The 5,978-nt window shown below is 47.9% G+C and overlaps 1 non-coding gene across 1 annotated transcript; it reads right to left on the bottom strand.

Moving 5' to 3' along the window:
- Window positions 1-4,784: 4,784 nt before the first annotated feature.
- On the bottom strand, window positions 4,785-4,922 carry LOC119924607. Its single transcript, XR_005449311.1, has one exon. It is a non-coding gene; the product is annotated as a small nucleolar RNA SNORA7 (small nucleolar RNA).
- Between the last annotated feature and the right edge of the window lie 1,056 nt (window positions 4,923-5,978).

Raw genomic sequence — 5,978 nt, forward strand, 5'->3', positions numbered from 1 at the left:
AGGCAGACATCAAAACAAGTAAACAGGCATCAGGAGCATTATTGTAAATAAAAAGAATTATAGATACAGATTAGAGAAGCAGTGTGGCTCAGTGGAAAGAGCACAGGCATTGGAGTCAGAGGTAGTGGGTTCAAATCCCAGCTCTGCCAATTGTCAGCTGTGTGACTTTGGGCAAGTCATTTAACTTCTCTGGGCCTCAGTTCCCTCATCTGTTAAATGGGGATGAAGACCGTGAGCCCCCCGTGGGTCAACCTGATCACCTTGTAACCTCCCCAGTGCTTAGAAGAGTGCTTTGCACATAGTAAGCGCTTAATAAATGCCAGAAAAAAGATATATACACATCATTAATAAAAATAAATAGAATAATAAATATGTACATATATGCACAAGTGCTGTGTGGCGGGGAGTGGGGTAGAGCAGTCAGTCAGTGGTATTTATTGAGTGATATGTGCAGAGCACTGTACTAAGCACTTGGGAGAGTACAACATAACAATACAGACACATTCCCTGACCAAAACGAGCATACAATTTAGAGGGGGAGACAGGCATAAGTGCTTTGGGGCTGGGAGCAGGGATGAATAAAAGGAGCAAGTGATGACAACACAGAAGGGAGTGGGAGAAGAGGAAAGGAGGGCTTAGGGAAGGCCTCTTGGAGGAGATGTCCCTTCCATAAGTGGGAGGGAGAAGAGGTATTGAATCCCCATTTTACAGAGGAGGAAACTGAGGCCAAGAGAAAGTGAGTGAGTTACCCTAAATACCACATCTGGCAAGTGGTGGAGCCTGGATTAGAACTCAGCTCTCCAGACTCCTATTCTCCTACTCTATCCACTAGACCACACTGCCACTCACCCCGGCTTCTAGGTCTCTCACTTTTGGAGATGCCCTGGATCAGTCTTGCCATCTGCAGTCAGAGCTCCAGGGCACAGTGGGTTGGTGACTAGGAAAAAGTTTGGCAGTGATGGAGGTGAATGGCTGACAGATGGTTCCTTGAAATTCCCAGAAAGCATCCAGGAATCAGGGTGGAGAAGGGCAGGTCCAAAGAAGTCTACTCTCCCCAGAACCTCAAATTCACCAGGCCACTTAATAATAATGATGCTGCTGATGATAATAGTATTTGTAAAATGCTTACTATATGCCAAACAGTGTACATGAGGCTCACGGTCTCAGTAAGAGGGAGAACAGGTATTGGAGCCCCATTTCACAGATGAGGGAAATGAGGCACAGAGAAGTTAAATGACTTACCCAGGGTCACACAGCAGGTAGGTAGCAGACAGGGATTAGAATACAGGGCCTGTGACACATAGGCCCGTGCTCTTTCCACTGTGTTTCGCTGCTTCTCGACTACATCCTTCCCTACCCTTGATACTGGAGTGTTAAAGAATCCCTTGATTTTTCTACAACTCTCCACTCATGTACACTTCCATGCCAATTGTGTACATCTGTTTTCATTCATTTATTATTTTATTAATTCATTTTTGGTTATTTACACTGGGAAACAAAATAGTCTAGTAGAAAGAACATCAGACTTTTAGACTTTTAGACTGTGAGCCCACTGTTGGGTAGGGACTGTCTCTATATGTTGCCAACTTGTACTTCCCAAGCACTTAGTACAGTGCTCTGCACACAGTAAGCGCTCAATAAATACAATGGATTGATTGATCAGACTGGAAATCAGAAGACCCCGGGCTTCCAACCCCGGCTCTTCCCTTGCCTGCTGTGTGACCTTGGGTACCTCACTTAACCTCTATGAGCCTCAATTTCCTCAAAAGCACTTACGAACAAAGCCTTACTATCAGTTGCTATAATTTATTTTAACGTTTGTCTCCCTCGCTCGACTGTAAGCTGCTTGCAGGCAGGGATCATATCTGCCACTCAGGCTGCGGATAAAAGCAGCGCCTGTTCAGACTTGGTAACTACCTCCTTCCCTTCTGCCGCTGTAGCTCTGCACATACTCTTAGGTTGTGAGCTCCCTGTGGGCGAGGAGCCATGCATTCTCATGCATGTATTCTCTCCCAGCTCAGTACATTGCTCTGCATACAGTAAGCACTTAATACATACCATTAAAATTATTGTTACAAGTCCCCCAGTTCTGTCCTCTGGCACAGCTTTCAACCCTGAGTGGCACTGATGGCAGAGAGAAAATGCAGAGGCCCTGTTCCCCTGAAGCCTGGTCAGACCCACGATGTGCCCCTAGCTGGCAGAGCTCTGAATCTGGGATGGGAAGAGGAAGGAGAGATTTGAGGGGTTGAAGAGATGTTGAGCTCCATTTGCATCCCCTCCCATTCCACCTCTCACCCATTTGGCAGATGAAGAAACTGAGGCACAGACAAGTGACTCACCCAATGTCACAGACCAGGCAAGTGGCAGAGTGGGGATTAGGACCCAGGTCTCCCAGCTCCCAGTTCTGCCTGTCTTTCCCTTCCCAATCCCACCTCTGGTGGTTCCTGTAGCTAGTTCAAGTTACTAGAAATGCTTTTAGCTCATTCTGAGCACACAGATTAAATTATTATTATTAATAATTTGCTGTTATCATTATTCTTACAATTGTTGTAACTACTAAATGTTTACTACATACCATGCACCACACTAAGTCCTGGGGTAAGTGTAAGAAAATCTAGTTGAACACAGTTCTGTCCCACATGGGGCTCACAGCCTAAAGGGGAGAGAGGCAGACAGTGGATCCCTTTTTTTATTGACAAAGAATCTGAGGCTCAGAGCTGTTAAGTGACTTACCCAACGATACACAGCAGGACCGTGACAGTTATGGGATGAGAATCCAGGCATCCTGACTCCCAGGCTCATGGTTTTCCCACAAGGCCATGCCACTTTTCTGGGTTTGGAGGAAGAGCTGGAGACAATCATCTTGCTACCACTTCCCTGTAATCTTACGTACTCTTCCCCGTACACTTCCCCGTACTCCCCCTTTTAGACTGTGAGCCCACTGTTGGGTAGGGACTGTCTCTATATGTTGCCAACTTGTACTTCCCAAGTGCTTAGTACAGTGCTCTGCACACAGTAAGTGCTCAATAAATATGATTGATTGATTAGGGCCCACCTGAAACTCACAGGTCACTGCTGCCTTGCAGAACTGGCCAAAATCAGGGGGTCCTGCGAAGCTGGCCTCTTCCTTGCTCCTCTGGATTCAGTGGGGAGTGCCTATAGTGGTCAGGAGTACAGTGCTCTGCCCACAGTGAGCACTCAGTAAATTTGATTGAACGATGAGTGATTGAGCACCAGAAGCAGATTGCTGGGAAACTGCAAACAACTGGTTGGCGTTGTCTGAAGTAGAGTCTAGGCTGTTGGGGGTCCACGGCAGATTCTTGGGCCAGGCCTTTCCCCACCCCCGGACCATCCTGGTTGAGGGGAAACTGCTTTTCCTCTGATGAGATTGTTAGCAGCCTCCAGGCACTTAGAGAGCCCTGTTGGAGAACAGAACATTCTGCCTTCTGGTTCTTGTTGTTCCGTAGGGACGAGCTTGCAGGAAGGCTCAGGGAGGAAAACTGCTGGACCAGATGGCCACATTCAGCACTTGGGCGGTAGTCACAGCTAGCTGCTCTGGAAGACCCAGTTAATGCCGCAGAAGGTGGCCATAGTTAACGTAGTTAACGCCATGGAAAGAGGTCATAGAGTTGTGAAATAATCAGCGGTATTTTCTAGGCACTCATCATGTTCTTAGTCATTTATTATGTGTTTACTACGTGCAGAGCACTGTATTAAGCACCTGGGAGAGTACAATATAGCAACATAACAGACACATTTCCTCCCCACAATGAGCTTACAGGATGCAGATATGTACATAAGTGCTGTGGGTCTGGGAAGGGGGGGATGAATAAAGGGAGCAAGTCGGGGCAATGTAGAAGGGAATGGGAGATGAAGAAAGGAAGGTTTTGTCAGGGAAGGCCTCTTGGAGGAGATGTGCCTTCAATAAGGCTCTGAAGGGGGGAGAGTAAATGTCTGTCGGATATGAAGAGGAACCATTCCTGCCTGTTCCAGGCAGGACATGGGTGAGAGGTCAGCGGCGAGTTAGACAAGATTGAATTCACAGTGAGTGGGAAACACTAGAGGAATGAAGTATGCAGGCTGGCTTCTAGTAGGATAGTTGCAATGCGAGGTGGGAGGGGGCAAGGTGATTGAGCACCCCAAGCACTGTACTATAAGAGCTGGGGCTTTTACAAGATAATCTAGTCAAGCACAGCCCCTATTCCACAAGGTGCTCATGTTCTGAGAAAAAAAGGAAAGCAGGTATTGGATCCTCATTTTTCAGAGGAGGAAACTGAGTGCAGAGAAGTTAAATGACTTGCGTGAGATTAGACAGCAGACAAGTAACAGAGCAGGGATTAGAAACCAGGTCTCCTGACTCCCAGGCCACGTAGCAACAGTTATATTAATGAATGGACCAGAGCTATCAATCAATCAATGGTATTTATTGAGCACTTACTGTGTGCAGAACACGGGTCTAGACATTTGTGAGAGTTCAACAGAACTGAATTGGTAGAGATGTTCCCTGCCCACAAGGAACTAGAGTTCCTAAAGAGGAGTTTACAGTCAAGTGAGAAGCTTGCCTTGTTTTATGCTGTCGAGTTGTCACCAACCCATGGCGATGCCATGAACACATCCCTCCCAGAACACCCCACCTCCATCTGCAGTTGTTCTGGTAGTGTATCCATAGATTTTTCTTGGTAAAAATATGGAAGTGGTTTCCCATGGCGTCCTTGGTGCAGTAACTTGAGTCTCTGCCTTTGACTCTCTCTTATGTCTCTCCTGTACAGCACAGGTGAGTTTTGACTTGTAGCAGATTGTCTTCCACTTGCTAGCCACTGGCCAAGCTAAGAAATGGAATGGGTAGGCCTCTGTTTGACTCTCCCTCCCATAGTCGAGACTGGTAGAGTACTGGAAACTCTCAGGTGTGACCCTGAGAGGGGAGAGAGATGCTTGCAGTCTCCATTTCTACCAATTCTATTGTATTGCACTCTCCTAAGTGCTCAAAATGGTTCTCTGCACATAGTAATAGCTCAAGAAATACCACTGATTGACCACTTGATTGCAGCAACCCCTGGATTGGGAAAGACCTAGAAAATGGTCGTTTCAGTTCCATAAGGGCGGACTAGGTATAGTGATAACCACTCCTCTCTTTCCTGACATGACCGCATTCTAGTACCAAGTGCAGGAGACAGGCAGGCAATTGTGGGTGGCACCCCGTGGAGGTTGTGAAAGTAACCGCCTATGGAGGCTCTGAAAGCAAAGGAGGGCAGAGGATGGAGAGCTGAAAGGCAGGGGAATGGACTAGGTGACTTTCGGAGGGCCTGAGGTTCAGGAAGTTCATGCGTACACCCCATCCAGCTGGGTTGGTGGCATTGAGTTTCCATCTGCCCTGCTTCCCCAGGACGGAGGCCCCAGAGTGTCATGGGAAACCCGGGTGAGGGCTCCTCGGCGGTGACCCATGGATCTGGGAAGGCCACAGACAACCCAAGCCGCCAAACTTACCTTTTCCCAGGCCCATAAGAATATTCCTTTGTTTTCTATTGAAGTGCCCCGTGGAGTGCCGTGCTCCTTTTCCAGGAGGTTGCAGCCCTGACGTCGGAGCCAGGGAGGTCCTGGGCCCGAAACCACTGGTCAGACAACGGGGCGCAGCGTTGACTCCTGCAAACACGAGCTAATCAATGTTTCACAATGGTCCATGGACCAACGCGACTGTTTGCTTTCTTACCACAGACCAGTGATCTGATTTATGCCTCTCCCTCTGCTGCAGTTTGCTCGTGGGGCTGAAAGAATGGCAGCGATTCACCTTTGTTTCCTCCAGTGCCATCTCAGTTGGTAAATTTCAACAGGCGATTTATGAGCTGCACCCTGCGGAGTCGCGTATTAATAAATTGTGTCTCGTCTGCAGAAACCCGGAGAAATGGGTCCCTTGGCCTTTGGCTCCTGGTTCTAAGGCTGGAACGGAGACTGCGTGGGGAAGACTCGTAAACACAGACGTT

The sequence above is a fragment of the Tachyglossus aculeatus genome, chromosome 2 (assembly GCF_015852505.1).
Source record: "Tachyglossus aculeatus isolate mTacAcu1 chromosome 2, mTacAcu1.pri, whole genome shotgun sequence".
Lineage (NCBI taxonomy): Eukaryota > Metazoa > Chordata > Mammalia > Monotremata > Tachyglossidae > Tachyglossus > Tachyglossus aculeatus.